This window comes from Diceros bicornis, chromosome 7, assembly GCF_020826845.1.
Source record: "Diceros bicornis minor isolate mBicDic1 chromosome 7, mDicBic1.mat.cur, whole genome shotgun sequence".
In the NCBI taxonomy this organism is placed as follows: domain Eukaryota; kingdom Metazoa; phylum Chordata; class Mammalia; order Perissodactyla; family Rhinocerotidae; genus Diceros; species Diceros bicornis.
Genome location: NC_080746.1, coordinates 48,342,216 through 48,362,535, shown reverse-complemented (window position 1 = coordinate 48,362,535; position 20,320 = coordinate 48,342,216). Strand labels below are relative to the sequence as shown.

The window sequence follows — 20,320 nt, the reverse complement described above, 5'->3', positions numbered from 1 at the left end:
GGGATTTTACAGTCTAGTGGTGATGTAAGATGAGCACAGAAATGACCACATATACAAGATAGAAAATTGAAAGTGCGATAGCGGAGGTACAGGAAAAATGCTATGAAATTGCCAGGAAGGAAGTCCCTGTTTCCCTCAAGGTCTGCAGACGAAGAACCAGAAAAGGCTACATAGAGGAGATGACATTTAAAAATCTTGGACTGAGATTTTAGATGCAAAGAGTGTGAGAGAACATTTAATGTGGGAGAAACAGCTTGAGAAAGAAAGCATGGGAGATAGTAGGAGGATCATTCTAGAAGAAAAGTAGAAAATATAGTCATTCACCAAACACCTACTATATCCTAGAAACTTGGAAATAAACATGAATAAATCATGGCCTAGTAGGGGATACAGGCAAGCAAACAAATTATTATTTAGTGTGATAACAAAAGTATATACAAGACACAAAAGTAATAGGGGATAGAATAATGTATGATCATGGGGCCTTTCTTTGGTTTACATTGAATTAATTAGGATGACAGCTGCCCTGGAGTAGATAAGAATTACTTCTAAATACCCAGATACCCTCTCTAAGCCTCAGATTTTTTGTTTTTTAATTCTCAAAAAGAAGGACAATAAGAGCACCTCTTTCATAGGATGCTTGTGAAGATCAAATGAGCTAACACATATAATATGTTTAGTACAGTGCTGGCTCATTATAAGTGCTCAATAGTTATCAGTTATTATTATTAATATTATCCTCATCACCCATAACTACTGATGAAAGGAAGAAAATCATGCTTAGGAGCAGTGGTAAGAAGTTCATAAGCAAGTTTTGAATTCCTTCCTGCTCCAACCTTCAAGGCCCTCAATTTTAGATATAGTTCCAGCCTATGGTTTCAGACTTGTCTACTACTGCTATGCACAGCAGTCTAATCCCAGACAAGCCCACCTTGACAACTGCTGCCAGTACCTTCACTCCTGTGTTCCCAAGACACTCTGGACTTAACTCCATTATGGCATCTGTCTTATTAGATTACAATGGTCTCTTTATAAGCAAGTTTATTGATACTTAAAGTGTGGTTCAAATACCAGCAGCAGCAGCATCTTCCTGAAGCTCATTGGAAATGGTGATTCTTATGCCTGTTAAAATTTGAGAAACATTAAAGTTTGAGAAGTTTGGTCTAGAGTATGAATTCTCTGAGGTCAGGAAACACATTTTTCATCTGTGTATCCCAACTTCTATTACTATCTGGCAGAGTAGCATTTAATGAATGATCATTTATTGAATGTATGAATGAGTTCACATATGCTTTCTCATCTCCACTCCTTTTATTCAAGTCATTTCATCTTTTCTTCATCAGCCTTGAACACCACCTTTGTCTTCCCACTATGTTAATCCTCTCACATGAACTTATCCTGGACTCCTAACCACTTGAGATCTCTCTTTCTCTCCTCAGAACCTCCTATAGCACCATCTATTGATTATATGTCTGTCTTGTCTCACTCTTTCTCTCTCTGTCTCTCTCTCATTCTCTTTCTCCCCACACACAGGTGCATATGACACACAAAGATAAGAAAAAACAATGAGTATATTTTCCTCTGCCTCATTATTAGAATTTTTCCTGGAGGTCAAAGATAGTGTCCTTTGTTATCTCCCCATAATCATCTAACTGAGCCATTCCTAGCACAGTAAATACTAATTTGCTCAACAAACAATTGTTGAATTAAATATTACTGCTATGACTGTTGGTAGTAAGCCACTGGTCAAAGGAAGGGACCCAATAAGCAGCTTCTCAGCCTTTGTGTTCTTGAGTTATCAACATAAGGGAACTAAGAGAAATATAGGGTTTTATGTCACACAATATTCAAGAGATTCCAGTGTAGAGTACTAGAATGACAACTGGAGTAAAAACAAAAAGATCTTCCCTCTAGTAGGACATCTATTACTAAGTTGTTACACAACCTTAGGCAAGCCATTTCCCTTTTACTGGGACGATTTTCCCATTTATACAGTGGGGAGTATTGAAACACTTATGTGTTTCTGGGACTCTTTTCAGTGTTAACCCTCTATGATTCTATCCAGCTGCAAGGTGCTCAAAAATAGTAATTAATCAGAGGAATGAGTATAATAACTCCTGGTAGTAAACTGATTACCATCCCAGGCCAGACTGGTAGCACTGACATTGGCAATGCAAGCAATTATCCAAGGCTTTGCTTACATTCATTCTGGTGAATAGCAAGAAAGCAGAATTCTTTTGGGAAAAGCTGTAAGATCACATTATGGGGAAGTAAAACATGAGAAGACAATTTCTGTAAATTACGGGTTGTTGTAAAACAAAGAAAAGTTTAACTAACTTTTCAAATTTACTGAAAATTTATTTGAAAATCTGTATTTACTGATACAAATTTTAAATTTGTGATGAAAAGAAACAAGGAGAAATTAAATATCCGAGCAAGGAGAGACTTAACGCCGTACCAACCGAGAAACTACAAGGGTCATTAATTGTCATGCTTCAACAAAGATTACTAGTTGAGGAAAAGGACTTTGATCCCTAGGGATAATATTGCACAAGGTTTTGAATATATCACAGGTCTATCTTCCAGTCCAACTCGCTCTGAAACATTTAATACAAGTCAATACCAAGAAAATCAGGGAAGACTCTTCCTCTGTTCCAGGGAAGCAACTTCAATGTCTCCATGTCCTGTTTGTGCCCTAGAAAGTGATCCACTGGAGATTCTAATTAAATTTGCCATCTAAAGATGTGGGAGATGTGACTAATTATGCTAGGCTCTAAAAACGGGACAAAGAATTTTAACTGAGTCCTTTGTTAGTCATTAAATTAAATGAACAGTTCAGTAATAAACCCAACAGAGGAAGTCAACTGAGTAAAGTGGAATGCAGGCTACGTTGAAAAGCTGGACTGAAAAGGTGTCAAACCTGTGGGAGAATTGCATCTGTTGAGCACTATAACGGACTATTTGAGAAGCTAATGTGCATTGCGAAATTACACACACACTATACTGTGACACAAGAAGAGAAGTCTGGTTTTAAGGCAGAAGAGTTTTAGCCTTGTCAAATGACACACAACAACCTCAAAGTCAACAACTTTGGAACTAAGAAAATATTTGGTTAATGATTAGTCAGTTTTTTCACTACAGTTTAACTCTTCTCCTACTAAAGGGGTCAAGGTCCTATGAGACATTAAGATCAAGTGAACAGGTCCTGGAAGCATCACAGGGAACTTGTTTTCTTTGTTGTTTCAATTTATGCTACAAAAGATTATTCAGGGGAAAAGTATAGTGATTTTAACTTAAAGCAAACTCTGGTTTTCATACAGACACTTTGATAATACATTTCAGTTGCTGTTGATCCCCCTGCCAACTATCATTACAGCAATGATTATTGAAGATAAAGCATTGAGTATTTGAGTCCCTACTATGTGTTTGCCACTATTCCAGGGTTTGGGAAACACTAAAAAATTAATATCAATGGCCTCTATATTCAAGAGGTTTACAATAGAGTTAGTGAGACAAGACTACAGAAATGAATGATTTGTGAATAACACAAGATAATCTTTAACCAAGCAATGATAATTTGACCTATAGTGGGCAAAACATGATATAACTTCAGAGGAGGCAGGGAGTCATATAGGCGGGAGTTTTCAGTGAAGGATTCATGCAACTGGTAAATACTTGAGCTAGATTTTGGTACAATAGTAGAATTTGAAAAATCAGTGAAGGATCGAGAAAGCAGCCCAGTTTAGGATGGGCAAGTTACAGAAAGGAGAAGGAGCAGGGCAAGGAAAGTGACACTAGAGAGACCTGCTAAATTGAGAAGTCAATTAATGATAATTCAAAAAAAAAGATGCAGGCTTAGTGTGAAAAAAATTCTCTTATAATTCTATACTGCTTTTACCATGGTTATTTTTTTCTTCAGGTTACAGCTTCATTTTAGCAGAATTAAGAGGCTAAACCTATAATTTTCTACTCCTCAGCACCTTGTCTTAGATGAATGTTTTTGTGAACTAAGGTTTTCTTCTTTCTTTTTTTTTTTTTAACGTGTGGGATATTTCCTTTGTATTTCAGACCAGCTCCTCCACATCCACAGCGTTAATGGGTGACATTTAAGAACGTTGGTGTTACAGCACAATTATCCACTCCATGTGTTACTGCTGGACTCTGTTGCACTGTAATACTCAACTCCACTTTCCAACATGTTCGCCTCATAATATTTAATAATATAGAGCTATTAAATCACTTTACTTTTCTATCTAGCAGGATCAAAGCTACAAAAAAATGTTCCCTCATGAGGCTAGCATTGTGTAACGAATCAACTAAAATACTGAGGGATCAATTTAGAGTAAAAAACCTTAGGGAATAAAATGACACTCTTTATGCCTGTCTCTAAGGGAAAGCAAAAGGTTTCTTTGGACAGTGCAATTACAAAATGTGTTTCCTTATTTTGGTGTTTCCAAAGTTATGCAGCGAACTATTAATTTCTACCCCAAAGGTTATAATATAAGCAGTTTACAGCAGTGGAAAGAAGAAAAATTTCTAAAACAGCAACAGACAAAGCATGAAAGCAAAAATGGCAATCATATCTTGCATTTATATAATGTCACTTGCTGAGGGGCTGACAGCAGATCAAAGCAATTATGTACCACAGCTATACTAAAAAAAAGAAGAAGAAAGAAAAAATAAAACTGTCATTGAACTATATGAATTTCACCTGGTTAAACTAAGAGATGTGAAAAATTGTCAATGACATATCACAAAAACCAAAAAGGTATATTAGATGAACATTATTGATGATGACTTATACATATGGAAAATATCAAATATAAGACTGGGTTGTCATATTTAAGATCTATCTTATCTGGGCATCCAATGTGTCTGGCCTATAGGTTGCAAAGCTTAGATCCAAGGGCTTTTGGAAAGGGAGACTCCACAGTCAAAACTGTAGGCTAGAACCAACCAGATGTCTGAACACAGTGCCTACCGAAGGTTGTGGATGGGGGTACCAGAAAAGCACAGCAAAAAGAGTGCTAGCTGATTTGAGAAGGTGACTCGGAGCTGTGCAAAGAGCACACAGTGACAGGAACAATTTAAATATACAATTCTGGAGACAAACCCATCTCTTAGTTGTTCAAATTCAGGCTATGAATAAAATGGCTACTATATATTATCACCATAATTTCATAAAATACAATGTATTTAACACCAAAGTTAGAGGGAGATCATAATCTCAGGAAGGATTCTTCCCAAGGAAGAACAAAGGGCAGTCTAATACTGATGTGTGTATATGTACATTACAAAGTCCTTTTTTTCCCTTATTTTGCCCCAGACCAGTGAAGTTAGGTCATGAACCAGCACCAGTCTATGAACTTGAATTTGGGAAAACACTGACTTAGACAACATCCAGAAGCCCTGGAATTATGTAGAATAGAATGTTTTATAGTATATCTGTAGCTTTGTTAATGGTTGGGGAATAGCTTAAGAAGGTACTTTAAATAGTGGAAGGAGTAAGGCAGGGAGGGCTACGATTATATTCAAGAAAGACCTCTCTATTTCATTTAAATTAAATGTAACTACTGACTCCATTAGTTAATATCCTGCAGACTTCTGAGAATCACTATGTGCATGTGTGTGTGTGTTCATGTGGGTGTACATTCCTTAACTTCTCTCTCATTTTAATCATGTTAATAAATTAATACATTCCTTTCTGGATATATTGACAGGGCACTTAGAGATCAACTCAAGGTGAATCAGTATGAGGAATCTGGGAAAACGTCTCGGTACTACAACCATAGAAGTACTAAGCTTACTATGTGGCCAGTGCTTTTCATGTATAAGACATTGAGAGATCATACAGTTAGTGAGGAGTGGATCCAGAATTTGAACCAAGCACATACTCTTAAATACTACACCATACAATTAATGGTCGTTACGACAGTGGATATAATCAGAGACAACGATCTGAAAGGTAAAGATGATGAGTGTGCCTTTTGATGTGCCTTAGGGCATTTGAGGATAGATGTCCAGTAGGTATCTTGAGGTATGAGCCTGGAATCAAGGAAAGATCTGGTTGCATATATAAAGGTGGGAGACATAAGCACATAGTTAGGAACCAAATCTACGGAGATGGATGCATTCTACTATGAAGGGTGTGCGAAGTAGAAAGAGAAGGCATCACCGGATGAAATGGACGAATAAGGGATGAGGAGAAGAGGAGATGTCTAAGGAAATGGAGAAGAGAAAGTCGGAGATGCAAGGAGAACCATGAGCGTGGAAGTCGGATTGTAGAAGCTAAAAAAAAAAAAAAAGGTTTCAGGAAGGAGCAATCAACAGAGGCAAGTGTACAGAAAGAAAATCTGATAAAGACTAAGAAGTTTCCACTGGATTTAGAAATAAAGAATTTTGGTGAAAACAATTTCAGTAGAGGGGTAGAGATGGAACTTGGGCTGCAGTGCCCTGAAGAGTGAATGAGACAAAAGGAAGAGAGAGAGGGTAAACAATTCTTTTAGCTGGGAAGGAGAGTTTTAAGGATTATTTTTATACAATGGGATGGTGGTTGTGGTATAGTAAAAGCAAACGGAACTAGAACTGGGTTCAAATCTCAGCTCTGCCATCTATTAGCCTCATCAGTAAATTAAGAATAAAAATACCTACTTTGTAGATTTTGAGGACTAGTGATTACATTTGTAGAACAACTAACAAAAAGTTGGCATTTAGTAAATGAGAGCTCTAGCCCTATTAAAAATGTGAAAAGTCTGAAGGCCTCTAAATCCTCTAAATAATTTACTATTTGAATAATCCGTCACAGGGTAGAAAAATCATCTAAGCTTTTAAGTGAGTGTTCTATTACTTTGATCTGAATATTTGATGTCATAAGGACATAATTTTAGTTTCATCGTTGCTATGTAAATTATTTACCTTTTAAAGGAGAATTTTTAACAGCATTATTGAGGTAGAATTCACATACCATAAATTCAGCCATTTAAAGTGCATCGCTCAGTGACTTTTAGTATATTAACAGATACACTAAGCCATCATTACAATCTAATTTTAAAACATTTTCATAACCCCCGAAGGGAATCTCATGCCCATTATTAGTCACTTGCAATTCCCGCCACCTCCCTATCTAGCCCTTGGGCATTACTAATCTACTTTCTGACTCTATAGATCTGCCTATTGTGGACACTTCATATAAATGGAATCATACAATATGTGGTCCTTTGTGATTGGCCTTTTTCACTTAACATGCTTTCAAGATTCATACATGCTGTATCATGTCTCAGTATGTCATTCTTTTTTCTAGTTGAATAGTATTACATTGTATGGACATCCCTCACGCTATTTATCCATTCACCAGTTGATGGGTATTTGGATTGTTTCCATCTTTTGGCTATTATGAATAATGCTGCTATTAACACTTGTATACAAGTTTTGTGTGGACATGTTTTCACTTTTCTTCGTTTTATACCTAGCAGTGGAGTTGCTGATTCTAAATGGGAGATTCTTAAATTTAGTTTTTACTGACAAAACTTAAGCATTCTTTTTATAAATAATTAAAACAATTTGAAATTGTATAAAGTAAAAGATAACAATTTCTTTTCCTATTCCAATCAACTCCCTTGAGGTAAACACTGTTACCCTGAGGTAACATTTCTGTTTCCTTCCAGGCTTGGTCTGTATGTAACCCTTCTTAGCATGAAGCATTCTAAAAGATTGTGTTAAGTTAAAATTACAAGCTGGCATGAAAGAAAAAGCACTGGCACCTGACATCTCTGACCCAAGCCCTACATCTGCCACAAACTACTTGTGTGACTATGTGATCTTGGGTAAGTCTTTTAATTTTGCTGGATGTATTTTCTCAATTTTTCTTTAAGTGTTTGGATGCAAACTTCTCTAACCCTTTCTGACCAAGCATTCTATGATTTAATGAGACCCAGGGCCCCAAGGATATACTATTATCTTTGGGCTTATTTGTAACACATGTTTCTTTCCCTTTCTTTTTCTTTAGAGTTGGTGGAAGGAACATTAGAGAAAGTGCATGGCAATTACCCTCACCATGCCAAGCACTGACATTTACTTAGCTTGCTAAGCAAACTTTCAGGGTGATTGGTGCTGAAAATAGTCTTTTTGCACGTCTTAATCTGTTCCTTTTCAATCTTCTAAGTTTGTTGAATTGATTTTTGTTTTATTACCCTTCACAGGGTCAATCAGAGTTGCTGAGCGATTTGCTTACTATGCACCTTAATTCCACCTTTGAAAGTCTAGCAGTGTACATTACAATGACTCAATCCCTCCAAGACATGTTCGATGAATCCACATATGATGTGACTTCTCCAGAGCATCTGGTATATTGGAGTGGAGTACACGTGGAGTACAAACGAAACATACTTGAACAAAAAGTAGACATCACCTGTTACAATGCACAACAAGTAGCGTGAAGAAAATCTGTTTCTGTGGCCTAACTCAGAAATCTCAGGGAAAACTGCATGCATCACCTTGTCCCAAGAGAATAAGGCTGAAATATGACCCAGAGAGAAGGATTCCTCCCAATTTCCAACTCCTCTACGCATTGCCTTCAGCCTGAAGAGGAGCTTCCACTAAATGTAAACTCGCCCTTTGAGCTGTGAGTCACTGTTTTAGGTGAACACCTACTACCTGTCATTCCATCGAATGTCTACTATGTGCTCATGTGTCACATGGACAATATATAGCATGGTTCCTACCCATAAAGAGGTGACAGAGAGATACCTTGTTTTCATAATACAGAGAGTTATAACTAGAGAAAAATTTGCAAATTGACTAGGACTGTTCTTTAGGTTCATTATTCCCCTGGGCATTATGGGATGGAAGGGCATGAAAAAGAATTAAAGATTGTCTGCAAGCTCCCTCAGTAGCTGACTTTGGACCTAGCAAGAAGAAAGGAAGGGTCTGAAGACCACAACAATTTGAGAGGGTAGATGTGGGGTTGGAAAGAGCTTGAGTCCTGAGCATGTGTGGATTTCCACTTGTTGACCTAGAGAAACAAAGGGGACCTCATGACATTCCATGAGAGAGGTTTCATAGAGGGCTATAGCAAGGACATGAGATATATAGAGAGAGGCCTTTTAGAGAGAAGGGAGAGAAGAGACCAACACTATACACTTAGATGAGGACTCAGGAAAGACAGCTAGTATTGTGGAGCTGTGATTTATAGGAGGTCTTTCAGCAGAAGTTTATAGGAGCCCTTGACCAACTGGATGCTAGCAGCTGCCTGAAGCATCACTGGACAAGGCGTTGGCCCTATCCTGATTTCGCAGTCACCATCCCTATCTCTCCTGTTGCAATTTTTTACCTTTGGGGTTTTAAAAAGTAGATCAGCTTCTGAGAAAGGTCTGATGCTCCAGAAACTGAATATTAATGCTGCTCAACAAAAAAAGCGTGTCTTTTCTGTTTCTCTGCTGGGGAAAGAGTCTGGATTAGATGCTGTTTTTATGGGTCACAAGGATCCCAGAAGAACAGGCTCCAACACGAAAATCAGGGCAGGTAATCTGGCTGGGACAGGAACAGAGCTGCTATGGAAGGGAGGAGGATAAACAGGGAAGACAACAGGCCCTGCCTGAGGGAACAGGCCCTAGTTGACCACAGGGCCCACATGTACCCGTCAAGAGGCAGAAGTGGAGATCTCAGTGTGGTATCATGAGACTCCTAACTGTGAAGTAGCAGTCCAGGGTAGAGATGAAAGATTTCTTACATGGCCCCTGCCAGACACTGCCCAGCTCCTAGAAGTCTGGCTGAGGCATGGAGTGCCAGTGTGGACAACAGCGGAAAAGAGGAGATGGACATTTGAAATAACATCACTTTAAGCAGTTGGGACAGTGACAAAGGTGAGAAGATTGACTAATTTGTCATAAGTGAGGGGAGTCCTACGGGGAAACAATGGGAAAAGGCTGTCTTGTAAGAGTGTGGAAATGGTTGGGTTCTGGGATAACATAAGTGACCCTGCGAAGAAGCAAAGAGAGTCTCAGAATTCCAGCAATGACACTGGAGGAGATCTGGTCAGAGATCCTTTTTTTAACTCATAATCCCTTTCTTCCTGCCCAGTGTAGCCTAAGGCCTCCAGGGAACACAGACTCCTCTGAGAGCAAGACAGTAAGGATTCATTGAGTAATTCGTCATGTGAGAGCTGGAAGGAAATCTGGGCTGTCACTTGACCTTCAGATTTTGCATGAAGCATGTCTGAATGCCTAGAAGCCGATGGATACAAATCTACAACTGTAACATGTAGGAGAAAACAGGATGGATACAAAATAAATAAGACTGAAACATAAATACAAGTCACATATATTTGAAAAATGCAATCCATAATTGCTAGACTCTTTCTTTTACATTACCAATGGCTGTCAATTATATCCACAGAAGAACCTCTCTGGGCCCGTGGTCCCTAAACCTCCTGAGAGCAGGGTTCAACTACGTCTGGATTGTGAATCCCTAGAAATACCAAACGTATAATAGGCATTTAATATATATTTGTGGTCTGAGTGACAGTTTTCTCACCTGGAACATTGTAAAGGTTGGACTAAATTATTTCTAGGGTATCTTCCATCTCTGAATTTGTATTAGCCTCAGTTATTTTTTAACCTTTAAGGTTGACAGAATGATATCCTCATAATTATGCTAGAGGCATAAGAAAGGAAACAGAACATTAGAATGAATTTGAGAGAGACGAAAATAACAAAGAGAAACAAGATTCTCATTTCTTACTCCCACCCCATCCTCAGCCTGGGCCAATCCATTCTGTTAGGTAGATTGTTCGCAAGAACACTTGGCTAAGAGCATGGGCCCTGGCATATTTTGTCCTTCATCCAGAAGAAAAAGAGCCTTTTTAAAATTTGGACAAAGGCTCTGGCTGGGTTAGCTGTGGCCCAGTATACGCACCCCCCTTTTAAAGCAAAACATAAAACTCCCCTTTACTCTCCAACGTATTCATATTTTCTGGAATAGAGTGATCTTAAATTTTAGTATTCAATTTGGAACACACATCCGTGCTGACTTTAAAGACCCTTGTTCAAGGGATCCTTTAAACTTTGTATGAGCTTAAAGTGTAGACTAAAATAAAGAGTTGAAATGGAAGATTTACATTCTCTGCTCTGAGAGGTAAATTTTGATCCTATAATCAAAACAAAATTCTACATTCTAAGATGCTTAGATCTCTATATAAATATAAGCAGTTTTGCATGGCCCTTCCTTCCATACTGCCAACCCTAACATTTGTCTCCCCATACAACTCATTGGACTCATCATCAGACTATAAATAGAAACAGTTTTTTATAATAGTCCTTTAATAAAAATTCGTTCCTACCTTAGCTTGATGTATCTATTTAGGGTGTCATAATATGTCACTTAAGACACACACACATTCATGATAGCTAAGGTTAATGGGTACTTTATCAGGCTTTTCTCTTAGCACTTGACATATAACCTCATTAAATCCTCACAGCAACTCCATGAAATGGATACTCCAATTACTGCTATTATACAGACGGGGATATGGAAACTCAGAATATGTAGTTGTCATTTAGTCAAGTTTACACAACTAGTGAGTTGTTGAGTCAGGATTCAAACCCTAACACTGATCTTAGAGTCCAGATTCTTAATCATAGATTCATTACCTATCTATGCATCTATGTGTATGTATGTATGTATGTATGTATCTATCTATCTATCTATCTATCATCTATCCATTGAAATCTGACTACAGTTAAATGGGGTGTACTTTTTTCTCAAGCAGAATTCAATACTTGAGGAATGTTATATGCGATGAGAACAATATTCAATAAATATTTATTGCGCACGTTTAAAAGCACAGATTCTGGGACCAGCCTGCTTAGGTTCAAATCCTACCTGTGTGACCTTACAAATGTCACCTAACCTCTCCAGACCTCAATTTCTTCACCTGTAAAATGGGAATAATAATAACATATACCTTCCTGGACTGCTGTGGGAATTATTGAGCTAATTTGTGTAAAGTACAGCCTGGCAGGTAATAAGATTATATAAATGATAGTGATTGTTTTCTTCATAATCATATCATCATCACTATTACTATCATTACTACATGCCAGGAACCATTTTTGGCATAGGGGATATAACAGTAAAAAACAAACAAAAATCTTGCTCTAATGAAATTAATATTCTAAGTATTAAAGTCCCGATGTGCTCAGTTTCAACTATCTTGTCCTACTGTTTCTATTTGTTATTTAAAATATATCCCATAATTTTCCCATAAAATTGGAATGACCATACCTACCCCATAGGTTGTTGTGAGGATGAGATGAGTGAGTACATATAAAAGTTTGGAACAGTGCCTAGCACATGAAAGCACCCGATACATGTTAATGGTTTTAATTAATATCTACGGATCTATGCTGTGGGTGTTATGGTTTAAGATTACTGTCTTGATTCTTTCTGAGTGCCTATAATTTGTTGCCATAGTGATTTTGCCTATCATTTTCTCACAGCTACTTTGCCTCCATAGAGGACTGCTTTTGAATTTATGTTTATTCCTCAACTTCTTATTGCTACCCAATAATATAATGGCTACTAAAGTAAATATAAAGATTTCTCCCAAAACACAAAAAAGATACACTAAAGCTAAGGGAAACTATTCATAACATCTCAGATAGATAAGGAATCTGGCTTTTTTGTTTTAAAGCAAATCAATTAAATTTAGACAGTTTTATCATGGAGAGTTATTTGAATATCACAGAACAGGAATTTTGGAGTATGGCCAATTGGGGTTCATTTCCCAGCTCTTCTGCACCTCCCACTCTCTACCTACCTACCAGGGCTGTTGTGAAGAGTAAATGAGAGATTTTGGAACAGGGTGAGTTCTCTGTCTTCCTTCCTCCTTTACACAATACAGTGTAATTTTAACTGCTTTTTAAAAAAAAATTCTTGAATTCTTAATGAAAGAACAGCTTCTCCCTAATATCAAAAAAAAAAAAAGAGTGAAGGGCAAGGGCAACAGTGACTGGCATATGTTTTTAAAAAAGAGGTCTATATGGCGAATGCATTAATTTCAAGGTAAGGAGTGTTCCTTTCGGTGTGAACCTTTGCATTTATCACATTGCAGAGAGAAGAGGCTATGAAACCGAATGTGGCAAGAGCGGCCTCTGTGACTTTGTGGGAATCAATTAATCTCTCCTTATTTTCCTTAATCCAAATTGAGCTTAGTGATCACCTACTTCAAAAAGGCAGTGAAAGCCTTCGAAGAAGCTGCTGCATAAACTCAGGAAGGGGCTGTGCCTTCCGAGGCTTGCCCAGAGGGTTTCCTCTCGTGGTTTTAATTAAAAATGAAATTAAGAATTCTTTAAGATTATATCAATCTTTTAAGGGCATAAGAAGGTCAATGATTTGTTAAGCATCTTCTTTCTTTTTTTAATGCGCTATTTCCCAGATTAAATCACGTGAAGAAGCCTCAGATTCTCTTTCAGGATCAGATTTGTAGCAGTGTGGATATGAGACATGGAAGACGGAGTGAGCCGCTGTGATGTGCATGCGGGAGAGGGATTAAGGCTCCGTGAGAGCGTGAGTTTGGGTGCGGGAATGCCTTGGCTGGAGTCCTGGCCCTTCCGCTTGCTAGATCAAAACCCACAATTTGCAAAGTTGTTGGGATTATTAGAAACAATACGTATGGTATGTATGTAAAGTGCCTGGCTACTAATCTGTACTCCACAGAGTGGCTGTTATTTTGCCTTCATTCCTAAAAAGGTACATGTAGGATGGAAATACTGATACATGAGTAGATAAGAAAGAAAATTATTTCATAGAAGCGTGAAGTCACATATGGCTTTAGAAATATGCCACCTTTTACAGGAAGTTTGTAAATGTAATAATAAAAGGGAAAATATATGACTTTGCCTGTAGTGACAAGAAGGATTGTTGCTAAGAATGATAGAAGGCATTAGCATCAACAGCTTTCTTATGGCCTCAGGGGATGTACCTGTGCTGATAAATATTTTTCACCTGATTTTTGATAACATTAAAAATAAATATACATGAGCTTAAGGCTTTAAAATAGAATAAGCATATGGAAACAATTAATAATGACTAATGTGGATAGTGCTTAGATGAAAATTCATTTGCTCCTTTTCCCTTGATCCTCACAACAATCCTCTGAGGAGAATAGCACAGATATAATTATTTTCCCCATTTTCTGATGAGTGAATTGAGGCTCTGAGGGAGATCATGTGCTTAGCTAAATGCGTGTGATTATTATGACCAAAGGAAGGCCTCAAACCTAGATAGTAGGGACACAATTCCTGGCTCCTCTGTGACATCAGGTTGCCATCATCTCATACAAGAGATCTTCTCATATACTTTGTCTCGCTTTCCTTCCATTGAGTTACCTTCTACAGGTTTTATATTTAAATGTATTATTGTGGACAAGATGGAGGTGATGCAATCACTATCTAGGGAATACCCCAAGCCAGAAAATTCTTCCTCTTGAATCAGTCAATCACTAAGTACCACCCATTCTATTTGATAATTAATTCTGAATCAATTTATATCTCTCTATCTCTATAGCTTTAGTTTTGTTCATGATTTCAACCTTAGTTGATATGCTAACTAGTCTCCCCTCCTTCGAACTCTTGCCACACCACTGACAGAGTGATCTTTCTAAAAACAAAAATCTAATTATGTCTTTGCTCAGCTTTAAAACTCTTCAACAGCTCCTCACTGCTTACAGCATAAAGTCCAAAATCCTCAGCTTGGCAAGTAAGGCCCTCTATGATCTATAGCTGCCTGTGTCTCCAACTTTATCACCTACCCAATAACTCCTAGCCACACAGAACTACTGGGAGTCCCAGAGTGCACCATGGTTTCACACACCATGAGGTTTAACTCTGTGCTATTCCTTTTACTTGAAACACATTTCTTCCCTCATCCAACTGATGAGCTCAGTGTCTTTCTGAAAACTTTAAGAAGAAGAGAGGCAGAGTTAGATGATTCCTCTTCTGCTTACCTTTAGAGACTCACATGTACTTCTAGTATAGCATTATTATGTCTAGAAGTTATATTTGATTTTGGATTTATAGACTTTGAGATGGTTAAAACATTAATAGATCAATTTTCTATTATTTTGTAAGAAGAGACAGCTTGCCCAAGATAGGCCACTATAACTTTGGCATATGGCTGAGGTCTTGTGAGATAAAGATCTTGCTCTGTGTCCTCAAACTAGGAATGGCTTGAGGCTGCCAAGTTTATGATTTCTACAAAGGGAGTGAATTATAGATCTTGATTCTGAGCCCTGTAGGGAATAGAAGCTAGACTAGCAGATGCACCTATGTGAAGATAAGGTTGTTTCTCATAAATAATGCTTCTTATAAATGATTAGGAATTGATGAAACAAGGTGTGAGTGGGGAACAGGTGTGTGAATGTTCACACCTCTGCAGAAGGGATGGTCTAAGATCACGCTTGCTTCCATCACTACCTCTTATACTACTCTGATTTTAGTTACCTAGAGATTAGGTACATTGGAGAAACTGAGGGCCTTTAGAAGATATACATCGCAATGCAGAGTAATGAATTCTTTATTTACATGTCTGTGAACTGCTTAAGAGGAGGGACCATGTCTTATTCACCTTTGAATCCCTAGCATCCAGGATAATGCCTACTACTTAGTAGAAGTCCCATAAATAGATACTCTTCGAATGAAGATGTTTTATGATCACATAATGCTTCAGAGTCCATTTCCTATCCAAAATCTGCCAACATATTTTAATTAGCCTTCATCTGATTTATCTCAGCTTTGTTTATCAGCTACAAAATAACAATAATTAGGAACATCTAGGTAAAAGGACAAATGAAAATATGGCATACGTGTTGAGAAAACAGACAACAATATTAGTCTCCTTGCCCCAGGAATATCAAAAGCTGAATAACTTACCATTCCTCCAAAGTAGGAAACCAATTACAACATCAAAAACTACTCTTTTTTTTTAAAGAAAAAGATGTACTGGATAAGCAGAGCCCCATGGCAATTCCATTTGTTATTCACAGAGCTCCAAACGTTAGTTTGATTCCAACTCTGCCCATTTCTTGCTTTTGCAAGGTCTGAAAAGTCAATTACTCTAACATAATCTGAAGTCTTAGGAACTGGTACTTTGCCAAGTAATTTAGTGCTTTCCTAAGGAAAACGTACAACTTCTCTGATTTCTTTTAGATGATGTGACAGAAGTAAATTGTGTATACAATTAATTCATCCCTGGATGTTTGCTATCAATTCAAAGAGCTGCGAATTTGGGTATTCCCACTGAAATGCAGAGAATACAGATGATCGACTCTTCTTGCTTTTGCTGACTGGCCTCCGTTCTTCTGAATGCCAATTAAGGATTAAGCTGGTACATATGTAAGGGTAGTTTCACAAGCTAACTGTCACAGAGATAGCTCATATCCTAACCTGAGACAGTAATTGCTGTATCAATATGTGTATGCTTCTGAAATAGACCTTGGGAAATTCTCAAATGCCCTGAAAAATATACATTACCACATATTTCAACTTAAAAGTTAGGCATTTCTTTAACATCTTTGGTTGGCTTTTCCAGTTTACACCTTTGTAAAAAGTTGTCCTAGTATAGTATCTTGCACTTTGTCAGTACTTGATAAATCTTGGTTGAATGAATTGATAGATATTTTCTTATAATATCCTTTTTAAGACAGAAGATCCCCAAATATTTTTATTTTACCGTGAGTAGAAGTAAGACATGGACACATGAAGACAGTAGATTGGGTTCCTCTTCATCACTAGAGTTGGATAAGGGCTTGTCTATATAATTCTAAGTTCTCAACTACCTCTGAGATTCTATAAGCTGTTTAAGGTCACAGTGGAAAAAGCAAGTGATGGTGTCATAAATGGAACTGGAATCTTTAAAATTTTCCCTTGAATTATTGGCTGCATTTCAAGAAACACCTGCCCAGAGAGGTATTTTCCATTGGAGAGGAAGTAAATAATCTCTGAAAGCAATTGCTCAGTCTTCATGAAGAATTGACAGTTACCTAATGAATCTATAATGTGGATACTGACCATCAAGATACTGACCACAAATGAGCTCTAGTCTATTGTTATTTGTTTCATGCCTGAGTTCACTCATTCGTGGAGTTGTTTTATGTACCTACTAAGAACTGAGTAAAGCACAACTTGATATCTGTTCCTGCAACAGGTATCTGTCTGCTTTTCTGTGGATCTTATTTTCATGTTTATTTAGTCACTCAATAATTCTGAGCTCCTGCTGTGCCAGGCACTGTGCTCAGTGTCAAGGATATAGCAGTGCACAAAATAGCCACAATTATACTCATTGAGCGTACAGTGTAGAGTGTGAGATAGGCATTTAGTTTAAAAATCACATAAATAAATGGACAATAATAAATTGCTTGAGTCTTACAGAAAGAGAGAGAATATAATAGGGGATCGGATATTTTCTTTCAGGGAGCTTCCCTGAGGAAGTGCAATTTAAGCTTAGATCTAAGATGACCAGAAGTTAACCAGGCAAAGTGTGAGAAGGGCTTTTTAGTTTGAGGGAAGAGCATATGTGAAGCGCTTGAGACAGGGAGAGATTTAGTGCATTTTGTGAATGTGAATAGTGTGGTCAGCAAAGGAAAGAGTTAAATGAGATGTTTAGGAGGCAGGCAGGGGCTAGATCATGCATAGGTTGGATGCTGTGTTAATGACTTTGCATTTTATAATAATGCAAAAGGAGAGAAATAGATCTGATCTGTATTTTTAACAGATCATTTTGGCTGCACTGAGGATAAACCAGGAGGCTGGTAGGGAAAGTGGTGAGACCAATTAGGAGGCTATTGTAGACGGGAGATGATGGAGGCTTGGTTTAAAGTGGTGGAAACAGAAGTAGAGGAGAACGAATAGATTTGAGACATGTTTTGGAGGTAGAATCAATAGGACTTGAAGATAGATTGAAAGACAAGTGTGAGAGAGAACAAGGTGTTAGTATGATTCTCAAGTTTTTAGCTTGGGCAATGAGGCAAATGTATGTGCCATTTACTGAGTAGGGGAAGTGTGGAGGGGGAACAAAGTGTGGTGAAATCAAGAATTTTACTACCAGTGTTTTGGTGACAATGCCACTAAAATGGGTATATATACGTGTGTGTGTGTATGTGTATCTGTATGACTTTTTTCTAGAAATGAAGGATAAAATATGGAAAAAAGAGGGGAAAGAATGGGACAGAATTAGAATAAATAGAAAACAGAATTCCCAAGGGGAGATGAGGAAGGGGGATGAGGACTGGTGCATATCAGGATTGCTGAGGCTGTGTAATATGAAAAAGACATATTCAACATTATATTGTAATTTTTTAATTTGATATAAATGAAAAAAGAAACCCTATGATCTGCATACTACAGTTAAAGAAAGTAAACTGAAAAGAATATCTAGTGGGTCCACACAAAAGGTAGATTCTATAATCTGCTTATTGGTGAGTTTTTATGGAAGGATGTATCAAAATCCCCAGTGGAATGCAAGGAATGTAACTTTTATGTTCATCAAAAAGGAGCAGGGGTTAAAAAAAAAAAGATTCATTGACACTGAGCCAGAAGAAGAGAGATGAGAAAGCAGGATAAAAAGAGAGAAAAGAGAGAAAAAGAGAAATGGGTGGAGAATTTTTCCAGCAAGCAAAGACTTCTCTGCCATCATGCCTATGCTGATTCAGGTGCTAATGGTCACCTGGCTTTGAATCCCAGCCCTGCCACTTATTAGTGGATGAGTTTGGGCACGTCAGGTAACTCTCAAGCCTTGACTTTCTTATTTTTAAAATGAAGACAATGATAACATCTACCTCATAAGGTGATCATTAGGGTTAAAAGAAATAATTCATAAGAAGTGCTTAACAAAATGTCTGGCACAGAGGAAGAACTCAATAAATTTAGCTGACTATAGATGCATAATTTCCAGAAAGTCCTTATTGAAGGTGTGTGCACCTTCTCACTTCCCTATGGCTCTGGTGACTTTGCCCTCTTAGCTTCAAAATTGTATAGTTCACTGTATCAAGAAATAGTTTTTATAATTTGTTAAAGACATAGGAGGATTTAATTAATATTTATAAAGCGTTCTAAAATGCTATTAGGCTTTAATTATTGTAAATTAGTGAAAATGCCCCAGCTGACTACATAGCCAAAAATACGTTTTCTCATTTATTTCTGGAAATGTTAGATATAATTTAAAATTTGTTATTTAACTCCCTAGAGAGGTCAGAAATTGACTTCTAAACTTATCCTTTGAAAATATCAAAAAACAGAGATGATGCTCTAAGGACATCTTCTTGATATATCCATTTTCACTTTGAATCATTATAAAATCTATATTTTCTCAGCCCTAACAATATTATGAAGACATATGAAGATGTTCTAATATATAATCACCTTGGTATATCTGGAAACATCACAATTGAGATGTCTTGCTTTAAACTGAATTAGAACTACCTTATGGAACACTGGATTCTCTTTTTCTTACTCTCCTCTCTCTCTGACTTTGGCTACTGTGTGATGATGGGGTTTTATCATTTACTATACATGTGCTTTAGAATATTAATGCAGAATTATGTCCAACCTTTACACTTGGAACAATTTGTTTACAAAGTTGTGGAAAGACTCAAAACATTGTAAGGTCAAATATAGATTCCATATTTATTATTTTATTGGCCATATCATACTGAGGGCAATGCCTTAACTTCTTTGGACTTTTGTTCGCTTATATAAAATGGGAGTAACTATATATGAGAACATAGGTAATCACCTAGCATGATAACTTACTGTAAAGGTTAAGATTATATTCTTTGTGATTAAATACAACCAACTAATTCTGCAGTTTTGGATAAGTTGTTTAGCACCTCAAGGAGTCCATTAAATGATGGTATTAATTATTAATACCATCAATAATAATGATGGTATTATAATCAATATTTTAGTTAAAATATTAAATGGTGATAATAGTATCTACTCTTCATACTATGTTATCCTTGGAGCATAGTAAGTGTTTATTAAATATTATCCAAAAATGTACTCAATAAATGTTCTCTTTCATCCTTCTGATCGAGGGAACTAGTGCTAATTAAATTCCAAAATTAATTCTTCTGGAAAAATATAATTATTACCTTATCAAAAATGCATGGGAACCAAGAACATTTGGAACACCATGTGATCACGGCTAAGTGCTCTGTGAACACACCAGGTGCAAAAAAAAAAGGCAATGTTCTTAATTTCTCCCATTGCACCAAGGAGGCAGAACATCTCTCCACTTTGAGGAAGATGTCGAGTACAAGAGAAGTGAG

The 20,320-nt window shown here is 37.2% G+C and overlaps 1 protein-coding gene across 11 annotated transcripts in view; it reads right to left on the bottom strand.

Moving 5' to 3' along the window:
- DLG2 (discs large MAGUK scaffold protein 2) overlaps positions 1-20,320 on the bottom strand; it is a 1,867,373-nt gene that overhangs the window by 410,621 nt on the left and 1,436,432 nt on the right. The gene's annotated exons all lie outside the window — the stretch shown is intronic.